At 36.0% G+C, this 14,835-nt stretch overlaps 1 pseudogene; it reads right to left on the bottom strand.

Moving 5' to 3' along the window:
• The window catches only part of LOC132157559 (acyl-coenzyme A oxidase-like protein), a 47,763-nt pseudogene that overhangs the window by 2,250 nt on the left and 30,678 nt on the right, over nt 1-14,835 (bottom strand).

The following is a 14,835-nucleotide window of genomic DNA, read 5'->3' as shown; positions in this document are numbered from 1 at the left end:
ACAGACATCCTGCATGAGTCACAGAACCTGCTCTTTTCTCCCACATCGCCTGACAAAGAGTTAATTTATCGTCCTGACACTTTGGCTCCTGCTCAAGTCCTCCAGAGCTCAAGATGAAAGACAAATGATCACAGGCTGTCAGTTTTCTGCAAAGCTCTGCTTGTGTATTTTGACTTTTATAACCCTGTACTATGAAACCCTCTTATTGTTCTGTTTGAGAGACACTCGCTTATCTGTGCCGCATTAACGGTTGAAATATGTTTGGACAAGTCTTGCTCAATATCCATCTGTCCAATGAGGAGTCTGAAATGCGTCTGACCTCTCTCGTTCTCTCTTTCCAGATCGGCTGAAAAGAAAGTAGCTTTATGTAGAGGTTGCATGCGCCGTGAAGCAACGCAGAGATAAGGAGAGTGTGTAAACAGAGAGAGAAAGAGATGGCATGAAAGAAGAGAAAGGGAGACAGAATGGAACATTTGGCCAGAGTTTGGTTACTCACACACTATGCAAAGACAAGTAAAGTTAAGTCAAATATACAGTGCCATCTGATCAGTTTTTAATAGTAAGACAAAAACAAACAAATAACATTTTTTAATAAGAGGACGGCTATACGTAAGGAATACCTGCAAAGTATGAACTTCATATTTTGAAGATATTAATACATTTTGTATTTCATTTGGTATCATTCAAAAGTTTGGGGTCGATAAGGTGTTTAAATGTTTTTAAAATCTCTTATGCTCACTTCTTGCTACATTTATTTAATAAAAAAAACAAGTGAAGCGTCAAATAATTTTAAATATTACATGATAGTCAAATGATCCTTCAGAAATCATTCTTGTATTTATTAATGTCATCAATATTGAGAACAGCTGTGCTGCTTCATATTTTGATAAACAAAGTTTGAAAAAAAGCATTTATTTGAAATGGAAATCTTTTGTAACATTATAAATGTCTTTACTGTCACTTTTAATAAAATTAAATGCGTCCTTGCTGAACAGTATTAATTGTATTAATAAAAAAAAAAGAAAAAATTTTTTTTAGGAAAAGCATCCGCGACAATATCAATAGTTAAAACACAATTGAGAACCCTAGAAGTCTCCAAAAGTGAAAGAGCAGTTTTATGGTCTTTTCATAGTCTTTTTTTTTTTTTCACATCCACTAAAAATCCCCTCTAAACAGTTATCCATTACTCATAAGTCATCACATAAAGCTTACAATTAAATCTAAAAAACGCCCTCCAACACTGCTTCTCTGTGTTGGGGTGAATGTGTGTGTGTTCAGCGAAGCATGTGAGTCTGGCTCTAATGTTGACACATGTAATGATACGAGTGTGTGTACAATAGGACTCATTCTAAAGAGCTGGAGCCACACACAGAGAAATCACACGTACATGTGAGGATCTCATCCACAGAAACTGTCCTCAGCACTCAGACCCCACACACACACACTCGGTCTTACTCACTCAATAACATGCTCATGAACATTTCTTCTGCCTCACTCACTGCCACACACACATACACACACACACACACACAGTCACTAATGCTACTGATCATACTTAAGTTAGTGACCTGAATAGACCCTTAACCTAAGTATTAAACTTCAGCATCATTTGCTGGAAATGAATAACTCATCAAGTGATCAGATTCACTCTCTGTTATTTACATACACAATGTTCATACGTTTAGGGTTGGTAAGATTATTGAATGCTTTTGAAAGATGTGTCTTCTACTCACAAAGACAGCATTTATTTGATCAAATATGCTTTAATATTGTAAAATATTATTACAATTTAAAATAAATGTTTTCAGTTGTCATATATTTCAAAATGTAATTTATTCCTATGATACAAAGCTGATTTTTAAGCATCATTACTGCATTCTTCAGTGTTACATTATCCATCAGAATTCATTCTAATACGCCAATTTGCTGCTCAGTAAACAGTTATTATCAATTTTTTAAATAGCTGTGCTACTTCATATTTTGTGAAAACTGTTTTTTTTATTTTCAGTATTCTTTGAGGATAGTATTTTCAGGTAGTAGCATGTTTTTCAGTATCCTTTGAAAGTTCAGAACAACCACATTTATTTATAAGTTTTTTTTTTTACTTGCTCAATTTAATGCATCCTCTCTGAATAAAAGTATTAATTTCTTACAAAAAAAGCTAAACATTTTTTTGACCTTAAACTTGTGAACAGTATTGTAAAGAGAAAAATCTTGCATAACTTTTTTTGTGTTTTTCGCTTGTTAAATTAAAGATAAATTCTTGAATCTTTTGACTCGAGTACAAATATTACAGTCATTTCTTTTAGAGAAGTATAATAAAGAAGGAAATTCATTTAAATGATACATTCTTAAAAATACATTCAATTAACTGTGCTGGAACTCAGTTGAAAGTGATTTAGGATTAGACCTCTGTTCACTCAGTATTGTTTCTACAACACAGAGATGTTCTGGTTTGACTTCTACAGACACCGACTCTCACATCAATAAAAAAAAAAACGTAATGCCAATCAAGGCTCTGCGGGCCTGACGTTATTTGCATGGCTTATTCCATGGCATGGAAAACTAGATGATAGGCAAAGATGCTCATTCTTATCTGTCCAAAACATGTTTTCATCGTTTAAATCGTTTTTCAGCAACACCCACTCAGCCGAAAAGAAGATGAATACAGTGAGACCCAACATAAACATAAAAGTCCCAAAGGAAAATGAGTTGCTCTTATACAATTTTCCAAGCCATAATGGAGTTCTTAATTATGAGATACAAATAAGTCAATAGTTAAAGTAAGCATGAAGCAAAAAAATTAATGTGGGTATCTCACTTACAAAGTTATGAAAAACACTATTACAGTAATGCTAATAGAATATTTATTCAGCGTTATCTGCTTTAATAATGTTTTGAAAGATTAGCACAAAAAGTCATCCATACATTGTTCACGGAGTGCTTTCTTTCTGAAACTATTAGTTGGATGTTCATATAATATTTTTTAAACATGACAACTCGTCAAAAATAACATTACCATAATGCTTGCATGCTTATTTAACATTTAAATTTTTTTTTTTTTTTTACATTTTAAAAACTGGACATTTTGATCATTAGAAAGTTATTTGAGACATGTTTTTTTCATAACTTAATGAAATGTTAGCAACAAGTTCTTAGAACATATTTTTGTTAGTTATCTGGTTCTCAGTAATGTTTTCTAAACTTTTGCACAGAAAGGTTATTTATACATCGTTCATGGAATGTTTTATTTCTGAAACTTTAAGAATAACGTTTAAGTAACATTGAAAAGTAACATTGGCATAATATTTGGACAATCATATTGGAAAGAGAGAAACCAAGAGGGAAATTATTATTTAAGCCAATTTTATTTTTTGGACATTTTGAACGTACAGAGAAAATTCAGAAATAAAAACTTTAGTTTTTTTTTAAGTTTCCAGCCACCAGATGCATTCCTGATCAATTTCACGAAAGTTTAATGGCATTCAGAACAAAACAAACAAAAAACATTTTATTCTAGCTTTTTTCTCAACATTTGAATGTGGGTAAGTTTCATGAAAAAAGCAACAGATTGAGTCGTATGCTTCCATCAACACATCCAAAGCGTGCACGATCCTATACCACTTTCTGGATCGTTATTTAATTCAGTAACGTTAGGCAGTTTTTATTTATATGCTGTTTAATGCTTGATGATCGTGTTATTTTACGTATGCATCTGCATACATATGCAATCGCTGTTTTCACCTTCTTCTTCACCGTGTTTTAATCTAGACGTTCAAGAGATCACTGTGGCCAAATGTGCAAAGTCCCAATTTGCTCTCCATTTAATCTCATTGCTGTCTAGAAAGAACAGTCAAGATATTGGAGATCACATTTGTGATTCTCATGTTCATCCTTAAGTGAACAGCAGCTAATTATAAACAAGCGATTGGTTATTTTTGCCACGTTATGAAGCCTGTCACATGATAAATTATCTTCAATAACCCATTGAAAACATATAACAATAGTTCATATGAGCCTGCTGAAAGGAACCGTAAGCACATGCCTTCAGTCACGTGCGGTGGCCGCTGCCGTGGCTCTGGGAGAACAGAGGGGGTTGTTTGCACAGAGACAGCGGCTGTGTTGGGTTTGTTCGAGTGGTAAACATGCCGTAAAGCACCTGCTGACCACATACTGACAGACCGGTGTCGACTCTGCTGTCCTCTCGGCTCCTGTGTGGGAGAACCCCAGTGAGGCCGCCTGCCTGTTTAATCACAGCTAATTGTGAACAACTGGTCACTTTACGTGTGTGTGTGTGTGTTGGAGGTAGACAATAGTAATGTTCACATTCTGCCACCCTCTGTCAACGCTGGCTAATGTGCGAAGGGTTAATGAGGAGGTCTAATCTGAAACAGCCTCAGATGGGCAGCAGAAAGGCTATGTGCCTTTTTAACTGCCTAAAGACTGATTGACAGCATTCTGATACCCTCCAGATGTAGGTGTGAAAAACTGAAGCATGGTCACTTATTAGGATGCTAAATGTGTTGACCAACTAGTAACTCGATTACATTCAATTGCTTGCCTTATGCTTTAGCTAAAGATGCATGAACCAAGCCAACAGGGAATGTTTTCACTAACTTTAACTAATGTTAAAGTATATTAATGTTAGGACAAAAAGTTCTTAAAGTAATGTTTATGAAATGCTTTTATAAATGTATTAATATTTGCTATTCATGCTCTAATCATCCTAATGATGTTATTTGTTACTTTTTAGAACCTTTAAATAATGTTCTAATCACAACAGGAAACATTCTAAGAATATTTAAAATCAAAGACCAGATAACATTCCATTTTGGGTGAAAAAGATAGTTGAACATTGTAGGAACGTTTTTGTAATCTTAAAATAATGTTCTAATCATGGCAAGACAACTGGACATTTCAGTGTTCTTAGAATATTAAAAATAAACATTCAAATACTGTTAAAAGTAGTGTTAGCAGAATGTTGTAAAAAATAATGTTCTAATCATGCAAGATTATCCGTTTTTTTGAAACATTTCAAAAGAATGTTCCCACAGCGTTTTTTTACAACCTAAATGTGTTACTGACTAATTGTCATTGATATTTTTGAGCACCTAACCCTACCTCTAGCCTTTATTGCAAAAGCTAACCAGAAAACAGTATTAATGTATTACGAATGAGTCGTGTTGCATTCCAAGTGTTCTGAAGGTGTATAATGTCTTTTTAATAAGAACAGATTGAAACTTTAGGTTTTAATGGCTAAAAATGTCCCCACTTCTTGACATTCAAAATATAAATCTGAACTTCAAAATGATGCATTATTGTGAATTATTGTGGCTGTTCAAATCAGGACAACGTGCCAATGTTTTCTCATTTGAAATCGAGTTCCTAGTTTATTGATATAGCAACACCTTTGGCGTAAAGATGACACTAAAGGTGCTTGACCATGCTTTAGTTTTTGACGTCTCGGGACTGAGAACAGTTGTCAAATGAGTGAATACCTGGCTGTGGATCTGTCGGTTGGTGTTGGGGGTCCAGGTACCACACTCTCTCCTGATACCAGACTAGTGCCATGAAGAAGGCAGAACTGTAAGAGAAATGGCAAAATATGCAACAGAAAAGACACATTAGTGACACACCTTAACACAAAGGCCTGATTTGCACATCTTGCATCTGATTTAATATAAACAGGTTATAGTAGTTGCACTGCAATGCACACTGAATGGTCACAAATGAAAAAATGCTTTGTGTACAGTGCCTACATCAAAGCATGCTACTGGGTGAACTCTGACACTAGGGCTTGGAGTCAATTAAAAAACTTCAGAGACATTGGGAATCGAGCAGTGATTCATTCAAAGAGAATCAGCTGCTCTATACTTGCCCTTTTTCAGTCCAGTAGAGCTAATTGTTAATTATAATGCCTCTTGGTTGTTTGCTAATAGTGATTTGAAGTCTAATCCGTTCCTCCAAATCGGTTCTTTAAAATGGTTTGTTTAAATGAATCGGTTAAAAATAATTATTGTAGCCATTCTTTGACAACTTGTGATTTGTAATGATATGCTGAAACATTCAAATACTGCCAATGATTGCATTCCTGAATACTCTTTCATTCATTGAAGTTAATGAGGTTTGTTGTCGCGGTTTCATTCTGTGATCCTGCATGTCGAAAAAGCACATGACTGACAAATACTGATTAGGACAAGTTTCCTACATTTCAATTTTGCATTTCAAAACATTTCAAGGTGTCTAAAGTGTATATATATATATATATAAAAAATAAACTCAATGGTTTAGATAAAAGGGTAAAACTACTTTGTTCTGTTGGTTTTGAATGCCGCTCTGGACTACATGACGAGATAGACACTGATGATAATCAAGGAATACTAAGGATGTTTAAATCGAAGTAAGCCTTCATATCATGTAGTCACAGCGACAACATATTCATAGAATTTTTACCAAGAATCAAAACCAACATTGAGAAATTGATTCTTGGAACCAACTTCCAGAATGAAGAATCAAGGTTCATTCCAAAAATTTTGGAATTAAACAGTCCAAGCAGAAACTGGTGAAATGCAATGCAAACCTATTAATCAACACAATCTTTTAAAATATAGGCTTATATAAGTAAATTAATGGAGTGCACTATAAAACGCTTTCTGAAAAGTCTGAATGTTCCACATGCAAAAACAGACAGATAAACAGCACTTTCAATTCAGCAAATCTGACTGGATCCAGATGATTCCAGCGGTTTACAGAGGTTACAGTTTGAGGTTTGGCTTTAACTGGGTGTAAATGCGACACCCCTCCTCGTGTAGATTAGATTTCATGAGAATCAAGTTGTAAAAGTTTGCAAAATGTTTGAAACAGGCCTTAAGGGGCCAGTCACACCAAAAATAATAACTCTAAGGGTAAATATATAAGCATCCACACAAAAGCACAATAAATGTTTTGTTTATTATAAGTGTGCGCTACAGTTTTGTGTTCTGCAGCTTTAAATGTTTGAGCTCTTTAAAGTCAGGTAGATTTTGATTGGCTGTTGAGGTCAATGATATTGTTATCATTAAAGTTGTGGTGTGGACTTCTTATAAAATTAGAAAAATTATTAAAATTTTAGAGTTATTGTTACTTCCTGATTGTAGTATTTGAAATTTTCTGTTAAGCTATAAAACAATATGCATTGTGAAAAATGCTATATAAATTAACTTGAATTGATTTGTTATAAATCTTTGGTGTGAACAGAACAGCTCTTTAGTCTTGGCTAACCGGACTTTCAACTAAATGCTCATATGGACCATACTGCATTTATTCGGACAAAAAACTACCAGAAATGAGAGGAAGAGACCATTTGAATGACATTAAACTACCATTCAACTGTCATCTGATTTATTGGCATAAAAAGAATAGGTCATAGGTTTAAAGAAAGCAAATAAAGCATGAACTGATAATAAAACAATTGTGTTCAGAACGACCTGAAAGTTTAGTAGTGTGTGATCCTCAATTGGGTACGTGATGAAAAGCTGTGTAGTGTTTTCCAGCCTTAAGTGTGTCAAACTAAACCGCTACACATATTTCAAAGATTCAGTGATATGAACTTGACAAACTTTGGCAGATCAAACCTTCATTATTGTTCCCTGAAAACTCATAAACTCTACTTGTTTCCCAGTGGACTGATCAAAACGTGCATCCTGACTCCAGGAAACTGTTTAAATGCAATCAATCACAATTTCTTCCTACCATCTACGTGTGCAATAAACACCAGATCGTCTATGAATGGCGTGTCGCCATCAAAGGCGGAGAGCATTCAGAATCGGCACAATACATGGCCAAAAAATGTAAGTGGAAAATACTTGCTGACCCTTGTGTGTTAAGTTATTTTTTTTCCATATCTGAAGGACCCTACACGACCTGTAGGCCCCTTCACATGCATCAACTTGAGTGAGTACAGGATGTTATACAAAAGATGAAGGTGATGGAAAAACAGTAGCGGTACAAGCTAATATCTCCTCAGAGGTGAGGTAGCAACCAAACCACCTAGATGCATCAAAGAGCTGGACAGGAAAAAACAGAGCATGCAAAGCAATCAGTTTTAAAGCATGGACATTAAGAGGAATAATATAACCTTTGACCTGTAGCAAAGCGTGCACCGTATCCTCTTGTTTTTTATTTAATGCTGGATCAAAGCAATATAATTATATAGAGGCACATGATCTCTCTGGCTCTCTTTCTTTGTGTACTGCTCTCTTCCTCATATGCAAAGCAGAGAATTGATGACTTATCGCACAGCCATTAAGTTTCCTATCAGGCCATTGCCAAACGAGGGCTCGCCTGAAATGGAAGTCACCTTGTTGGTGTTTCAGCTTTGGGAACTGAAACCATGCGCATTACGCACAATCATCAGAACAACTGAATAGTAATTATTAAAAGCTTAAAGACCCCAGGAAATTTCTTGACAAGAGTAGTTTCCTTTCCTGTTTTGAAATAGGAAGTTTGGAACAATAAACAGCCAGTACGCTTTACTTACGTAACCGCCATGATTTGCTACTTACTAGTCAGAAACGGTTCATATCAGAGGGATATTTTCTTCCTCGAATGAAATGATTTGCTTAATAAAGGTCAACTTTGCTTAAAGGTCAATGTATATGTGTGTGTATGTGCGCGTGTATTTATGTAAACGTATGTATGTATGAGTATATATAGGTCTGCCTTTAATGGTTTATAAGTTAATGTTTAAAATCAATTCCCCTATGGAGAAAATTAATGGGATTTTTACTTCCGTAAACTGACTTTTGCACTCTATAAATTGAAAACAATAAGTGTATACTGCACAATATTTATTAAGCAGTGAGTTAGTAATCCATTCCAAACAACCATTCCAAAATACTTCTAGTATCTGCACTTTTTGCACTTATGCAATGCCAGGACAGATGCTATCGAGAAACACTCATTTTGAAATGTCAAACTGACGTATCGCAGGTCCCATGACTGTGCGTATCGCAAGCGAGCTCCTCAGTGCCAATAACAGCAACAGAAGTTCGAAGAAACAGGTGGAAGTGAGGTTTTCCTGTTCCTCACTGGCACGATTTGTCTCTCGATCACAGGACTAGTGTGACAGCACACCTCATGACCTGCTAGGAACCAGGTCATTATTCTGTGATTTATTTATGCTAGGTGCTCTCCAGAGGGCCTGACAGCTGCTGTCAGCAGGTCTGAGATCAGTGCAGTTCTGCTCCGGTGCTCAGCAGCTAATCTGATACTCATATGACTGCAGCACACATCCTGATACTGCTGCGTCACATCACTGCCAATGACAGTTAATGTGTAAATCCAACCATAAGCCACAATGAATGACTGCTGAAATCAGTTTATCATAAACTGAGCCACAAAGAGCTGAAACAAATAGTTCAGTTAAAAGTTACACTTCTGTCACCATCAACTCATCCACATGTCATTGCAAGCCTTTATGAATGTTTTTCTTTTCTGTAGCTCATACAGCGATTTAGGCTACCATGTTTAAGTACCAGGAGATTCAGGCTTGTAAATGGACAAAAAAAGCAGCATAAAAATAGTTCAAACAAAATATTTTTTTATTTTCATTTAGGCTAGTCTGTGTATAAATGTGTGACGTATTTGAACACATTTCACTTCCATTAATGTGAAATGTTTTCTGCACATTAAGTAATAAAAAGGCTGTGGACCTTTTCACCCATTCGTTGTGCAACTGATCAAGCTTTTGCAAGCAAAACCACTAACTTTTTTTTTTATTCAATTGCATCAAAAAGTTTGCTTTTTTTGAATTCTGAATGGTTGCACTGCATTTTTATAGATGCTTTCAATAGTGTTCTAGGTAGTTGTTAAGGCATTGCTTTGTGGTTAACAGATTAAGGTGTTTTATGTGTTTGCTAGAGTATTTTTAATGGTTGTAAGGGAATTGTTACTTGGTTTTTTGAGTGTTGTAGGTGGTTGCTAGGATGTTGCTATGCAGTTGTTAAAGGGTTAGTTCACCCAAAAATGAAAATTTTGTCATTAATCACCCCCATGTCGTTCCAAACCCGTAAAAGCTCTGTTTGTCTTAGGAACACAATTTACGGTATTTTGGATGACATTTAAGATAATTTTTCACTCCATCACCGTGCTGCCTATGCTCTTCTGTGTCATCCGCTCTACAAGTTATTAGGGTTGGGTATCGGTTGGTTTTTTTTACAATACCGGTGCCATTTCGATACTTTTAAAAGGGTACCGGTGCCTTAACAGTGCCTGAACCGATACTTAGAAAAAAAATAAAATAGCCACAAAAAACTATGGATAACATTAAAGAACATTACAAAATAGCATGGTGATAGCTAATTATGTTGAAGCTGATGATGACTCGCATCTCCGCAGTACAGTGGTTGCGCCTTAAGAAAGAAATGCAACTTTCATAGAGATTGCATAATAGGAGAGTATTTGTTTTGAATTGGTTAATTTTGAACTTGAAGTAGACATTTAAAGCTTCTGTGAGGGAAGTAGGGTATAGGGAAGTGTCACAGTGTCTGGGTTGTGTCCCTGGGTTTCCACTAGATGTCCTCCTTTCTCACGGTGTCTGTCACCTTATCACTTCCTGTTCCCTTATTTGGTCACCTTCCTCCTTGTTTAGTTAATTGATTGTTCCCCACCTGTCTCCTGTTTCCCCTTTATCCTTCTGTGTATTTATACCCGGTCTGTCTGAGTCTGTGTTACGGAGTCCTTGTTTAATGTTAATGTTAATTCATGTCCGTCAGTTCTTGCCCTTGCCTTGTCTTCTTGTTTGGTTTATGTTTGGATGGATGTTTTTGGTTTCGACTAATGCCTGGACTGTTTACCCTTTGGATTTGCCCTTTAACAAAGTCACATACCTGCACTTGGATCTCTCCGTGTTTCTTGTATCACCAGACGTGACAGGGAAGTATCCTATACGTTGAGTTTCATTTTTTTTATGACGCATTCCTGTTCACAGAGACAGTGACGCACCCTGTTTGTTTTCTTTATTTTACAAAAGCACAATGTTTAGTTATTGAGTGTACATACCGATACTTATAAAAAAATAAATAAAAAATAAAAAGCCACAAAAAACTATGGATAATATTAAAGAACATTACAAAATATTTTTAATAAATCCATAGCTTTCACACACTCCTTGGATGCTCTAATTTCCCAAGCTTCCCTTACTCTAAGGCTAATAAATGTATTTCATGATCTGGGTCATTGTTTAATAGAAAACCACACATAATGTTTCTACTGTATCTCTGTCAATCACTCTGATATATAGTTAAAATGAGTGCTGTCCTCCACTCTTTAATCAGTTCTGTGAATGACTGTATGGTCAGTCTTTATAAAGTAGCAACAATGTCGTTTGTAAAGTACAGTGCTGTGCAAAAGTCTTAGGCACATTAGTTTTTTCACCCCAAAAACGGGTTTTACGCCAGTTATTGATATATTTTGCTGTAGTCCGTCAGTAGAAAATATGTTTACATTACATTCATTTTTCCATTAATTTTAATAGTAATCTAGTGAGATTTTTGAATGCACAAGCAGATCTCCACCTCGTTGCTCCACCTGCCACACCGCTCTAAAGCCGCCTGCCTCTGCTCATCCAAGTGATATTATCCAAGCTCAACCAAGCGGCTCACTCTAGACCTCTGGCCCCTGCTCACTCAAGGCCTGTGTGTGGCATTGTTCCATTGAAAAACTTGTTAAAACCTTATTTTTGCCTTCCAAAAGAAAACACAACTAGAAATCATGTTTATATCACATTTATAATGGGTTTTATGTTTTTGTCCCATCGCTCCGGCCAGACAAGGCTTCACAATATGTTAAGAGGCGTAACATTTCCATCTCACGCTTGAGGCATTCGGCCAATCACAATGTGCTGGATAGCTGGCCAATCACAGCACACCTCGCTTTTCAGAGAGATGAGCCTTGTAAAAATCGACCCGTTTCAGAACGGGCAGCATAGACGAGAAACAAAGAAATGTGTTTTTTTAACCTTAAACCACATAAACACATTCCATTACACCAAATACGCAAAATAATGTTCTTTATAGCAGAATCATATGACCCCTTTAAATTGTGTTCCGAAGATGAACGGACCTTTTACTGGTTTGGAATGACATGGCGGTTAGTGATTAATGACAAAATATTTGGGTGAACTAACCCTTTAATTAAGGTGGTTGCTAGTAGGGCTGCACCTGAATAAAGATTTTTCTAGTAACTAGTAATCATTCATTCAAGCCATTATTCATCAAATCACGTTAAATATATACTGGGGGTGGGAAACTAAACCTTAATGAGTCTTTAATATATAGCCTACTGTATTAAATCTTGTTGCAAAGCACCATTAATATGTCCCAAAAAATTGCACGGTGATAGCTAATTATGCTGAAGCTGATGATGCTGACTCGAATCTCTGCAGTACAGTGGACGTGCCTTAAGAAAGAAATGCACCGTTCATAGAGATTGCATAATCGGAGAGTATTTGTTTTGAATTGGTTTATTTTGAACTTTAAGTAGACATTTAAAGCTTCTGTGAGGGAAGTATGGTATAGTGAAGTAGCCTATACATTGAGTTTCAGGTTTTTTATGACTTATTCCTGTTCACAGAGACAGAGATGTAAGAAAGCGCACCATGTTTGTTTTCTTTATTTTACAAAAGCACAATGTTTAGTTATTGAGTGTACATAAATAAAAGTAGACCCTATACAGTTTCGAATGATGTATTACTCTCATCGGCATGATCAAAAATGACAACATATTTTAAACTGTTTCCATATTTTCATCTGCTATCAGGAAAAACATTTTAGTGATCGTGCTGGCGCCTGCATGTCTAGGATGTCTAGGATTCAATTTTAAATGGTATGCCATATTTGAGGATGATAATTCATAGGTAAACATTTGGATTTCCTGCATGGCTGATATACTATAATTACCTATAATTAAGACTTTTTCTGTAGACAACCAACAAATAAATTTTTGGTTTACCAACACCATGTCTACATCAGCTATAGAAGTCATTATAATTAGCGACACTATCTACACTGGATGTGGCGCAACGTGACATGACAAATCTCCGACAGTAAACTGATGCCTTGTTCTATTTATGACATAATGACACACATATCAAATGATTTGCAATGATCACTTTGTCGTATCCAGTGTAGATATACTTTAATTTTTGCGGCATGACACAACAACTGTTGCATTCGGCACATCAACTAACATTTCATTGACTATTAGGAGGGCAGTTGCTAGAGTAGGCCTATTTTAAATGGTTGCAAAGTAAAGGTGTCATGTACGTGCCCCCTCAGATTTCTGAGCTAAGTGGATTTTGAATGCAGCTTCCAAAAGAAAAAATTGCAGAAAATTATTTTTTAGTTGATAGACTCTGGCGTGATTAGAACATTTAGTGCGGGACAACAGCAGCTGCTAAATTCAAATCAGTGTTCGCTGGCTACATCGCTGCACATTAAAACCAATCACTTACGATTCGGTTGAGCTTGTGAATGCAAATGGTCTCTTGCAAATTCTCTCATTAGAAGCAACAAAGTGCAGATGTGCGTACAATGTAAGTACGATTTTCATTTCACAATGTAAACAACTTCAGTAATTATAATGGGCGTTTTTGAGAGTGCTTGAACTCTGGCTAGGCTGAAGTCAGTGAATATGTTTTTTTGATAATGTAAATGTGGTACTTAAAGTTAATAGATTACACTGATATTAGGTTATTTGCTTATCGCCCATTATTGATCAACTAACATGATCTATAAAGGTGCAAAATGCATTTACTTGCACATACTTGAAAATTTAGATATTTAATGATATAGGTAACATGTTATTTCAAATAAAACGGAATAATAAATAAAAAATATAAGTCTACATATCAGTTATACAGCGCTATTGTGGCTGCTGTTTCACATGACAAGCATAATGAGCTCCCCATCTCTTCACTCGTCCCCCCTTTAAAATAATGAGTGCATGACGCCCCTGTTGCACAGGTATTGTTTTTTGGTTGCTAATGTGTTTTAGGTGTTTTCTAGAGTATTATAAAGGGTTGAAAAGTATTCTGGGTGGTTACTTACTGGCCCAAGTCAAAAGACTCTACCCAAAAGACTTGGGTCTGTTAGCATAAACCCAGAACCCCAAATTATTGTGGTGATGACTTTTTCCAAACACGTGGTGAAGAGTGGAATCCTCTGAAATCTCCCTGCGACTCAGAGAAGCTCAGTTTATTGTTTTTTGAGTGGGCACGAGTCTGCTGTTGTTTCTGAGAACTTTCCATTTGAACCGACTGATGTGTCAAAAGACAAAAAGAGTGTAATGCAGCGGCACACAGAGCAGAGAGACAGCACTTCACACTTACCTTGGTGAGCAAGGCACAATCCTCTTTGATATGGCAATCTTGACGGCGAGAGCAAACTGCTCCAAGGTCACTGCAGAAACATAATAAGAGCAACTAATAGCATAATAGTGAAATTAGAAGGAGGTGCTGCATTAAACATTGTTCCCCTGAGGTCCTAGTTATTTGTATCGAAACAGTAAAATAGTAAAAAAAAAAATTCTGATTATTCTTCACCTTCTCCCTGACTCCTAAAATAAAATGGGACACTTTGTCTTTAAGAAACAATCCTTCCAAATTTGAAATGAAAAGCAGTGCTTTGATGTACCAAAGTCTGCTGCACCCCCAGGCAGATGTTTTCTATCTAGACAATATTTATACCAGCTTGAAAGAGGAAAGACCACAAACAATATAAAACAGAGACTTATTTATCATTCAAATCATCATATTTTGGATTCAGCTAGTGAATTAGCATTGTAGAGTAAGAAAAC

This window comes from Carassius carassius, chromosome 14 (genome assembly GCF_963082965.1).
Source record: "Carassius carassius chromosome 14, fCarCar2.1, whole genome shotgun sequence".
NCBI classification, from domain to species: Eukaryota; Metazoa; Chordata; class Actinopteri; order Cypriniformes; family Cyprinidae; genus Carassius; species Carassius carassius.
Note: the sequence above shows the minus strand (reverse complement) of the source record. Positions and strands in the feature narration are given on the sequence as shown.